Source organism: Podarcis melisellensis (assembly GCF_964234715.1).
Source record: "Podarcis melisellensis genome assembly, chromosome: 3".
In the NCBI taxonomy this organism is placed as follows: domain Eukaryota; kingdom Metazoa; phylum Chordata; class Lepidosauria; order Squamata; family Lacertidae; genus Podarcis; species Podarcis melisellensis.
This window is the reverse complement of record NC_138530.1, coordinates 44,074,867-44,087,415: the sequence shown is the minus strand read 5'-3', so window position 1 is coordinate 44,087,415 and position 12,549 is coordinate 44,074,867. Positions and strand designations below refer to the sequence as shown.

Sequence of the window (12,549 nt, the reverse complement as noted above, 5' to 3'; positions counted from 1 at the left end):
AGGATTGATTTTGGCTCCATGCTTGCTTTTTGTTTTTCCTTTTTGAGTGGGTTAGTTCATTTACACTGTTCTGAGCAAAACTTACTAATAGTAAGCCATACTTACTAGGGGGATGGGGGAGGAAATCAATTTAGTTTGCATTTAAAGGTGAACCTAACTCACACTTTTCAGAATGATACGCGAACCAAAACACACTCATCCTTTGAAATTCACTCTTCTCTTAATTTTGCAATGAAGTTCTCCAACCACGTAATGTGTAGAAAAATGCATATGCTAAGGTGAAGTGTGCATTCATTGAAAACAGCACCAAAACAACATTATAAAGTTGGGGGATCAAAACTAAGTTAGTGGGGCAGTCGCCCCACGAAGTATCCTGTTCTTCAATCAGCACGTCGTCCTGTAGCTCATTGTGATGAAATTCCAGTGCCTATCTTCGGAGAACTTCCTGACATTAGTGACGAAGATGCCTCCAGTATTGAAGGACATGAAGAAGAAGAAGTGGTTCTTGAAGATGATGCTCCACATCCATTTTCCCAAAAGGAGTTGAATGATCTAGTTCGCGACCTCAGCTTGTCAAAGGACTCTGCCGAACTGTTGGCATCCAGATTGAAGGGAAAAAAACCTCCTCTCTGACAGTGCTCGCATCAGCTTCTTGTGCAACAGGCATCAAGAGTTGGCTATAGACCTGGTACATCAGTATTCAGTGGTGGATTAAAGGTAAGTGCAAGAATTGGGGGCACCTGCAGCTGATGGCCCACCAACTTATTAGCATACATCACTGAGGAGAAGAAGAGGAGGAGTTTGGATTTGATATCCCGCTTTATCACTACCCAAAGGAGTCTCAAAGCGGCTAACATTCTCCTTTCCCTTCCTTCCCCACAACAAACACTCTGTGAGGTGAGTGGGGCTGAGAGACTTCAGAGATGTGTGACTGGCCCAAGGTCACCCAGCAGCTGCATGTGGAGGAGCGGAGACACGAACCCGGTTCCCCATATTACGAGTCTACCACTCTTAACCACTACACCACACTGGCAAATTTTAAGATGATCTGAGGATACGATGAATTGCTATTGTTGTAGTCCAGTATTTAGTATTCCAGCATTGTAATGTGTTGTTGCCACTCTTCATTTCTACTACACCATGAATGAAGTTAGTGGAGGCCTGGTCCATTTGGGTGGGGGTCGCCAAGCCAGTACCTGGGAAGTCCAGTTTGGGCAAGATCTAGCCTCCATACACAATGTACCTTCAAAGCACATCAAAGCACTGTTTGTGAGCTGTGTAGGCTAGCTGCTGTCAAAGACGGAATGCAGGATCAGACGAGCACAGCAAAGGGTTATTAGATTTTTATAGTTATCCTAGATATTCATAGTTATGGTCCTATTTTATATTGAAAGATAATGCCTCAAAACCTACATTGTACACAGGTGAGAGAGCAGACATGCATCTGACAGCAGCCCCCACTTTACCAGGGTGGTCTATCCAGTTAAAACTGGAGCATATGACACCTTGTTGTTTGGTTCCTCAGTGCAATCCATTTTCTTCATTGGTTGGTCACCAAATTCACATAGCTAATACTTCCCCAACCGGTTTTGTCTGTGAGTGTACAATGGAGGTCAGTGACAAAATGGAAAGGCAAAAGGGGGGGAGCGTTCCCGTTCCAAGACATTTTGTTCTGTTCTGCTGCACCTTGAATTGTTCTGCCAATCCTGGGCAATGTTGCTTAAATAATCCTGTTGCTATGGCAGATTGAAGAGCATAGGAGTCAAGCAGCTATTCCTTGTCCTCCGTTGTACTAGGCACAATCACATGAAATTGCAGGAGCCTGGAAATTACCATCTGCGTGCTTTTCACTGTTTGTAAGTTTGGCTGGCATTAATAATACTTCTATCTCCAGGGCCTAAGTGCACAGTCACATCAAGATTGATAATTTTTTCAGCCTAATAACCACCAAGAGATTAATTTCTCACAACACTTGATTAAAAAGTCTGGAATCTAATAATTTAAAGTTTGATAACTAGGCTTAACTAATCTGGTGATCTATTTGCTTGTGATTTCTTATAACAGAAATGAATTATTTGCACATCATTTATGTATCATTGATAGTCACTGTTATAAAACATAGGGCCATGTCTCCAAAAGGAAGCATCCCAGTTGAAGTGCTAACATTTCAGGGCTATAAATTTATATTTAGGCAAAGAGTCTGGCTCTTCAAGTGTGACCTTCACACAGCACTCCTTACTGCTGGGGTGGATTCTAACTCCCTTCAGCCTGAGCTGAAGGAAGTTATAATGACTCCTGGTCAGGGATGGTAAATGATGTACTCTAGTAACAGCTGGAGGGTTGTAGGTTAGCCATCCCTGCTTTACTGTATTGAAGGTGCTTTACATAAAGTATATAATAAAGAATGGTTATTCCAGTTCACAGCTTGTGGTGAGCCCTGCTGAGAGCTATATGGGAAAATATATCATGCCAAACAAAAATTTGGAGCAAGTGGTATGGAAGTAAAAGGCAGTTCCTACAAGCTTCCACTGTGATTAGAAGCTTTAGGCCCCTTGGCTCTAAGCCAGGCGTACAGAACTTGTGACCTACCAAGCTCCAGACATCTATGATGGCCCATCAAGATGGGCTTGTTTTTTTCAGTTTGCTGGAGACCAGAAAAAAAGTGCAGCTATCATGTAGATCACCAACATGGTTGGTGCATGCAGCTTCCTGAATCACAAATTATGTAGGCCTACTTTATGCCTTAGCTTAAATGGTGAGGTGGATGGCTGAGTCCCTAATGACTAGCTCTCAAACGTCTACGCAAACGCAGATCATCTTGAAATTTGCACACAGAGAGGGGGCGTGAAAGAGTGCACATGGTTGATGGCAAGTAGTGAGTGGGTGGGTGGGTGGGTAGGCAGGATAAATAGATGGTACAAAATCACAGGGAATGGAATGCAAAAGTGAAAAGAATTGTGCATTACCAAATATACAAGCTGAGCAGAATGATATGGGAAAGTAGAAAGAATGGGCTTAGCCATGCTGGTCTCAATCAGCAGAACTTCTTATGTTCCACTTCTAGAATAATCCTGTGGAATGAGAAAGATTTGCTGTTTTTATTTTGCTCCCCCAGCAAGGAGTTCAGGAGAGTACCTCCCCACCACCAAATAACTTATACACACAACATTGTGAGGTAGCTTAGGCTGAGGGAAAAGGTGACTAGCCAAAGGTAACCCTATCAACTAGCCTTAACCGACCTGGTGCACTCCAGCAGGATACTGGGGAAGCCCAGCCAGATGGGCAGGGTGTAACAAAATTATTGTTGTTATTACTATTATTATTATCTGCGGCTGATGTGAGTTGCAGTTCAAAACATTTGGGGTGTCCATTTAGATTGCTATAGACCAAGTAACAAAGGGTCTAGAACTTGGGTCTCTAGGGCCAAAGGCCTTCAAATATTTAAGTCTCATTCTTCATAAGACAGAGGAAAGATCAGAGGTTTTCTTGTCTCCCTTATCACCCTTGATGGGGCTACATTATTTATTTGTTCAATTTATGAGTTCCTTGACAACAGGGCTGGATTTGTCAGTTTTAATTCTCTCAATTTCTCATTTCCCCATATTAAATTCAGTTCCCCACAATCCTGCAGCAATCTGTAATAACAATAATTAAATTCTTATGAATTTGCATGTTCAGACCCAGAGACCTCCCCCTTAAATAAAGACACATTTGACTCAAATTTTAGTTTTGGGACAAATTTAGGCCACAACTTTATTGATTACAGAAAGTGAGTGGTTGCATAGGCTCTGGTTCGACTAGCTCCCTGCATCCTTGAGGGCAGTGCTGACCCAGAGCCCTATCATAGGTCAGCCAAGGGTGAACACATGAGGTAGGCGGAAAGCCCGGGAACGGACTATGTCCACTCCCCAGATGCTCCCCTGGACTCAGGCACAGGCACAACTCTCTTTTGGGGGTTGACCAAACCAAGTTGAGTCTCTGCATTCCTTTAACAGAATACCCTTCACATAGGGATGGTGAGACCATTCTCCCATCCCTATCACCTGAACCAGTGCCTATCCGCAACCTTACAAGTTGTGACGATTTGCTACAAGGCAGGCAAAACCCAAATGGCAACAGCCAATCAGCCAAGTGGGGAAAATTCCTGCCATGCCCCTATCTCAACAACAGCTGACACATGACAGCATAGCAACGTCAATCGCAAAATATGCTAAATATAGGGAGAGGTGGGCGGGTGTTCCGATGCATGTGCCGAAAGAGGAAGTCCTGGGTCACATGCATAGGCATATATAGGTCCTTCGATCCGTTTAGGCTGCACCCCATTGCCCAGATTAAACCCAGCAACAAGGAACCTACCAATCGGGTTTTGTGGCTTGTCCAATATACCCACCCACAACACAGGAGGTCAGTCTCCAGGTCTCACCACAACACATGCCCTCTTTGAGGGAGGACACGCTTTAGTGCAAATTTCTTTCAAATGCACATTCTTGTATACAATCGGCCTTTTTTGCAATACACCTTTCTGCAAAGCAATTTCCTGTCACATTTTCCTCTAATATATGCCTTTTTGCACATGTTGGTGGGCTGGAGAACTGCACTGCAAATTTCAGGGGTGCATTATTTTTGAAGGATGGTGGTACTTTGGTGCACACATTGTTTCACAAAATGCAGATTGGGTAGATTCAACTTTAAAAGTGCACTTAATTGAACTCCACCCCATCCCTATTTGACACATAGTGAATCACCAAGCAATTTAGCAAATGTATACAGAAGTGGGTATGCAGCATCTCACAAGCATATGATTGATATGGAGGCACCAGGAGCTAACCAGAACCACGGGTTCATGGCATTTGCACCAGCCAGGCTCAGCGATAGAGCACTTGCTTTGCAAACAGTGCTGTAAAGCCATACATGCTCAGCAGAGCGATCCATCCAGTTGTAAGACCATTTGTGTCCCTGTTGCCATGGTGGCAGAATCATGAGTCACCCAGCACTTAGGCAAGGGGACTGCTGCAGCAGGGACCCTCCTTGGGTTCGGGTGTGAGCTGACATAGGTCTTGAAGGTGACTGTGCTCAACCACAATCATCATCCACTGGGGAAGGGTCATAGCTCAGTGGTCAAGTTTCTGCTCTGCATGTATAAGGTCCCAGGTTCAATCCCCAGGTAGGGCTGGGATAAGACTCCCTGTCTGAAATCCCGGAGAACCACTGCCAGCCATTGTAGATGAACATTGAGCTAGATGAGCAAAGGCTACTTCTTTTGCCCTGGGTTCTCATGTAACATTCTTATTTTCCTAAGCACCAGGCAAGGGACCATTGTGGCTTCATAGTAGCCCCCATGCCTGAGGTCCAACACTTCATGTTGCTTGTGGCAAAGGAGACAAATAATACTGAGCAGCAACATTGGATGGGAGGATCCAGCAGGAGCAGTCTATCTGAGTGCAGGAACTTAGAACTGCAACTGCAGCGCCCTTCAAAGACCCGCAGACCTTTTTAACTCGCACCAGGGCTGGTTATTGTGGGGCAGGGAGAAGACAGTCACCATTGGAGCCTGCCCCGGTGTTGAAATGACTGCATGCCACCAGCTCAATGTGTGAAGCACTTATCAGACTGAAACAACCTGGAACTACAGGGGCAGCATCAACAAGATGACTCAGCCAACAAGATCAGTCAGCCTTGTATACGTCATAATATAGAGAACAGATGGCTGAGAGACACAGATACCATTTACCTAGAAACATTAAATGTGCCTGTGCATCAGTGGCTGACTCACAAGGTCCTCATGTTTTTTATTCTTCTTCAGAGCACAGAGCAAGCATTAATTCATGGTGATTTTTAAAGAGATAACTTGAATAAATCTACTTGTAGACCTATACTATTTATGGGCCACCAGCATGAAAGGTTGCAATTCTGGGGTGGAAAAGAAAATGATTCTCCTTTCACTGAACTTGGGAATGTTCAAGAGCCAGAGACAAGGAGGAGTTGAGAGGGAAATCAACACCATCTTTTAATGGTCAGTCTTTCTGCAAACTGGAACAACAACAACATAAATGACAAGGGTCATTTAATCCAACAACATGCTTGCTTGTCTGCATAAAATAGTAACAGAAAACGTGTGTGTGTGCGGGCACACACACGCTTGCACGCACACACATAATGATATTCTAGAACTGCACTCATGTCCATGGGGACAATCTGAGCCAAAAGGCTTCACTCAGGAAAAGGTAAAGGATCTCTGGATGATTAAGTCCAGTCAAAGGCAACTATGGGATACGGCGCTCATCTCGCTTTTCTGGCTGACGAAGCCAGCGTTTGTCCAGAGACAGATTTCTGGGCAGAAATTGTGATTCAAACTGCTCCTCTATCAATGAAGCACGCCACAAATCATTCACATAGTCTATCTGCAGTTTTCTTCTAGTCAGTGGCAGACCAGGAGGCTTCAAGATTCATTTTGTCATAGAATCCTGCCCATGGCCGTTCCTAGTGAGCTTGAACCATCAACCTTCTGGTTAACAGGTTGATACAATGACCCACTGCACCACTACACACTAGGGTTGATTTGCTGCTGCTACCAACGATAAAGTGGGGCAGGGCGGGGATTTTATATCTTCTTAATGGGTACTAACAGTAGAGATGGATGTCTTCCCATCAGAATACTTTAAAAGGACATTTTTAATAAGTTACATTTAAGTCTATGATGACAATTCTGCAAAACTGTCACAGACTTCCATTAGTTTATTTGCTCTGGCTGCTCTGCTAATGCTCCAGATGGCTCAATCCACTGGATTGGAAAGTAATCATAAGAAATGAAGAATTGCAAACTCAAACAAAACCTTTTAATGAGATTTGGTGTGCCCACCCCAACCCACACAATTTTCATTTGGTTTTTCTGAAAACACAGGTGACCCTTGATCTTAACTAGTTTCTATCTCTGAAGTAAACTATTAAAGGGTCAATGCTAATTTATGTCCACTCTTTAAAAATGAAATTGGGAGAGCCAAATCATCTCTGAATGCTAACATTATTTAAAGGAAGGCTTTTCACTTAATGAAAGCAGTATTCAGCTATTATCAATCACAGGCCAGAAAGTCTTCCCACCAGGGACACACTGAGATTGTAGGGTGAAATCTAAACTTATCTTCTAAAAAATAATAATTGTGTCCTTTCACAGAATCATGGAACTGTAGAGATGGAAGGGACCACGAGGGTCATTTAATTCAAGCCCTGCGGCATAAGAGTTTTTTGCCTAACTTGGGACTTGAGCCCACCACCCTCAGATTAAGAGTCTCAAGCTTTACCGACTGGGAAAACCTAACCCCAAAATAGTGATTTTAAGCTTTTTGATTGCATGCTTAGGTTGTTATGACAACAATTTATATATTACTTTGTTTAAGTGTTCAAAGCACTTCATGTACATTTACTCAGCAATCTTAGGGAGATACAAAAAATGTACCTTTCTGCAACACAAGTAAGCGAAACAAAACATATTGTGAGATCTAAGAGTTCCAACTTGGGGGCTCAAACTGACGAGAACAAAAGCAATGACTGTTATAAAAAGGGGGAAAAACATTTTGGGGCAAACTTTAACCAGGCCAATCAAAGCTTTGAGAGAATATTCCTCAATGGCCCTTGAATAAATATCACAGATCTGCATGAATGGATGTTGTTTGCCTTTACAAGATATAAATTACACAGCACTTGGGGGGAAACCATGCAACATATGTTTCCCATAAGCACAAGCGTAAACAGCATTCTAACATGTCACTACGGATTTACTGACATCTCTTTTTACCAGAAAGTGGGGCATGATGGATGAAGCTTACTATTCTAGTGCATAAGAAGCCAAAGACTAAGCCAGAATCGGAGCCTGTTACCATCTACTGAATTATATTTGTACGACAGACCCCTGGAGATCTGAAACGCCACCAAATTTCTTACAATAGGTATTCCAGGTTCTAAGAGGTGGCATCTCTTAGATCACAACAGCTCATGCCAAAACATTTTAATGTTTCTGCTACAATAGACTAATGCAATGACCCCTCTGGAACTTACTCCCAAATCTTAGTGTTGCGTGGTGTTATTGCCCTACCAACAAACTTGCAAATGGAATGTCAAATGACTGAATTAAACCAACTATGTTCCTTCACAACCTTCATCTAATATATACCCATGCTGACAACTGTTTGATGGTTTCCCTGTTATTGCTTCAGCTGTGACCACAAGTGTGGGAGTGGGATCATCCAATAAGCAACTTGCTATATGCAGCTCCTCCTCAGCCTGGGGGGGGGGCACAGGGGGTGCATCAGGAGGGGGAGCCTGGGAAGGCCCAGTGAATGCCTGGATATCTCTATTCAGCCCTTCAATTAGCAAAAACAGTTTTCACAGTATAATTTCCAGAAACGATATCCAAGGCTGTGTAGGCACAGGAGGAATGAATCTGCATTAATTGGAAATGTGACTTCATTACAGATCAATTAATCCATATTGAATATGTCTGAATCATTTAATTCAAATTTACACTCTCTAGTCTTCAAAGCCCTCAGCTGACAAATGCCCCCATTAATGGTCATTAACCCCTGTCTGATCTGTAAGAAGATCCAGGAAATTTCTCTCAACAAAAGACTGGGGTTAAATCAAATCAGAGTGCATAATTTAATTTAACAAAATGGGATCATAAACACAAAGGTTTAATTAATCCAGATTGCTTTGGAGGACCAGCCACACCACAATAACTCCCCACTCGCCTCCCCCTGCTTTGGTGATTTGTTTTTGCGTTGTGCTGTACTGTGAAACCTCATTTAAATTAATATATATATATATATATATAACCCATCAGAAAAATAAATATATAAGCTATTGGATTGGGTAAGGGTGAGGACCCTAGCTTGGTGGTAGACCATCTGCTTTGAAAGCAAATCCCTGGTTCAATCCCCTAAGATCCCCACCTAATACCCTGTATTGCATGCCACCCCAATCTCTGAGTGGTGCGAGATTCCAGGGGTTCCAGGGTCTTACCAAGGGACTATGTTTTCCTTTGAAAATGAGGCACAGTGGAGACTGTGGTGTCTTTATGATATGTGGTTTATTTATACATATGTCCCATCACCTCCTGGCAAATAGAAGGGGAAGAAATGGAGGCAGTGAGAGATTTTAATTTCTTGGGCTCCATGATCACTGCAGATGGTGACAGCAGTCACGAAATTAAAAGATGCCTGCTTCTTCGGAGAAAAGCAATGGCAAACCTAGACAGCATCTTAAAAAGCAGAGACATCACCTTGCCAACAAAGGTCTGTATAGTTAAAGCTATGTTTTTCCCAGTAGTGATGTATGGAAGTGAGAGTTGGACCATAAAGAAGGCTCATAGCCAAAGAATTGTTGCTTTTGAATTATGGTGCTGGAGGAGACTCTTGAGAGTCCCATGGACTGCAAGAAGATCAAACCTATCCATTCTGAAGGAAATCAACCCTGAGTGCTCACTGGAAGGACAGATTGTGAAGCTGAGACTCCAATACTTTGGCCACCTCATGAGAAGAGAAGATTCCCTGGAAAAGACCCTGATGTTGGGAAAGATGGAGGGCACAAGGAGAAGGGGACGACAGAGGACGAGATGGTTGGATAGTGTTCTTGAAGCTACCAGCATGAGTCTGACCAAACTGCGGGAGGCAGTGGAAGACAGGAGTGCCTGGTGTGCTCTGGTCCATGGGGTCACGAAGAGTCGGACACGACTAAACAACAACAACCTGAAGCTATGATGGAAGGGCTCACAGCATTCACACTCCAAGAAGGTCTTGCTTCTCCCATAGGCACAGCCTTAGATTTGAGCGGAAATCAAACATTGTGTGCTCTCATGCGCTCTCTCTCTCTTGGCCTTTTCCAGGCTACCACCTCCCCCTTAGGTCACATTACAGGAAACTACTCCAAAGTCTGGCAGAAGAAGGGGTCCCATCCATTTGCCTTTGGCACGCAGCCTCCTCTTCTTAGCTTTCTTAATGGGACATCACTTTTCCTTTGTTTTTTTAATGGCTCATCACACCAGGCATTTACCTCATTGGAGGCTAGCCTGTTATATTTTAACACTTGCTGAATCCAGGGGTTCCATGTCTGGCACCCAGTTTAACACTCCAGGTCTTGATTAATTTCTAACACTTGCTAGACCCAGGAATTATAGGTGTCTGGCACCCCCGAACTCATAACACCTGGAAAGCAACTGCTGGTCAAGGTACAGAATAACTCATTGTGCTGGAGAGACCAATGGTGTGCCTTTGTATCAGGCAGCTTGCTATGCTAATTTGGATTTAGGCTTGGTCGTGATTAGAGCAGATCCACCGTAATCAATGGGATATAAAGCATCACTAAGGTCCCAATGGCACTAAATATTTAGGTGGCACTGTGGGTTAAACCACAAAGCCTAGGACTTGCCGATCGGAAGGTCGGCGGTTTGAATCCCCGCAATGGGGTGAGCTCCCATTGCTCGGTCCCTGCTCCTGCCAACCTAGCAGTTCAAAAGCATGCCAATGCAAGTAGATAAATAGGTACCGCTGCGGTGGGAAGGTAAATGGCGTTTCTGTGCGCTGCTCTGGTTCGCCAGAAGCGACTTAGTCATGCTGGCCACATGACCCGAAGCTTTACGCCGGCTCCCTTGGCCAATAAAGCGAGATGAGTGCCGCAGCCCCAGAGTCAGTCACGACTGGACCTAATGGTCAGGGGTCCATTTACCTTTACCATGCCACTTTAAACAGCCATGGTTTCCCCCCAAAGATCTTGGAAGCTGTAGTTTAACTGTAGTGCTGAGAGTTGTTAGAAGACCCCAAGAGAACTACAATTCCCAGAGTTTCCTTTGAAAGGGTATTGATAATTGTTAAACCACTCTGCACCCTCAAAAACCACATTTTCTAGAATTCTTTCCCAGTGCTGTGATGTATACTACAGATGGGGCACAAGTCTGGATCCAGCCCATGGTGTCTAACATGCATTTAAAGAGCTTTGGAATATTTTTTAAGCAATGCTCTACAGTACATTATTTAACAATATCAAGCATAGAAAGCTATTATACATCATTTCTTTGATTAATATATCAGGTTTCCTTCACTTATCATTAGTTCAAGCCATTCTGCCTGCAATCACAGCTCTGAAAATGAAACCTGGACTGCATAAATCAAGTGCCTCCTCTTATTACTGATATTCTAATCAGCACCAGACAAGAAGACACCTAAACTCATCAGTGTGATTATCTCTGTTGATTATTTCATGTGATTAAGGTATTAAATGGCCGCTTTCCTGTCAGCAGCTCTCGAGAATTAAGGAATGCCAGTCCCATGGACATGTTTGCTTCTCGGCCTGAATGCTATCTTTGCAATGGATATAAAGGGAAAGATCCCAAGATGAGACTGTGGCCAGCCATTCATTTTAACATTAACAAGCCTCTCTAATGGGTAAGTGAAGAAGTCACATCCTCAGTTTACTAATTAAGCCTGTCTAGCAGGGAAATCCCATGGTAATTTCCACCAATTATAACCATCTTGCCAGTAAATTGACAAACTGAATTGAAACATTTTGAGATAAGTGAAGCAGCTTCTCTCCTAGGTAGGTCATGAAAAATGTGAAAGTGATCCATTTCCCCTCATGTTTCCCACCAGCAAAATCTGGGATATGTTCCCTCAGGATCCCTGTGACTCTCCAGATGTTGATTTGACAAAAATGCCCATAATAATAATAATTTTATTATTTATACCCCGCCCATTTGGCTGGGTTTCCCCAGCCACTCTGGGCAGCTCCCAACAGAATATTAAAAACATGATTAAAACATCAAACATTGACTATGATGACCAACTGACCACTGGCCATGCTGCTTGGAGCTGGTGGGAGTTAAAAGTCCAGCAACATCTGGAGAGCCCAGATTCTCCACCCCTGATCTTACTTTTTTGAGTTTGCTGTGGTATAACTATCCTACCATGAAAAAACGACAAAAATCCTGTAAGAAATTGAGCAAACAAAGTAGACATTTGCTTAGACGTTTAGATTAACCACCTGGGCAATGAGTAGGATTGAAATTTAGGTCACCAAAACAAAGATGCAAAGTGCATTTTATCAGGAGATTCTGAATTATTTCCAAAGTACTTAGAACTGAAGCTGGGTAGATTTGAAAATTCAATTCTAGGGTACCATTAACATCAAATAAAAACATTATTTCCATCATAGTTTCACTTTGAATAATTAGGGTTTAGTTATAAATGTATTTAGAAGAGAAGCGGTAGGCAGGATTTTTGTCAGGAATGCTAATTTAATTATCAGCCATTAAGAATTTGCGCAGGGATATCTGTACAACGGGAGAATTGTGTTTCAAGGGCATATAAATACTTTTGTCAATTTTATCAATAGATATAGGATTGGGGGACTTGTCCCCAGAGGGAATCCCATAATTGGATCTAACAGCAGGCAGTTGAGGGGGCTTAATTTTAAAAGGATTATTTTCCTTCCGCCAAATATCTGGGAGAAAATAAACATTAGTTTATTTTCTCTGATTTTGCAAGTCATTTTCTTGTCAAAGCC

General features: G+C 43.0%; 1 protein-coding gene across 5 annotated transcripts in view; it reads right to left on the bottom strand.

The window, feature by feature from the left end:
- The window catches only part of RGS7 (regulator of G protein signaling 7), a 156,604-nt gene that overhangs the window by 65,688 nt on the left and 78,367 nt on the right, over nt 1-12,549 (bottom strand). The gene's annotated exons all lie outside the window — the stretch shown is intronic.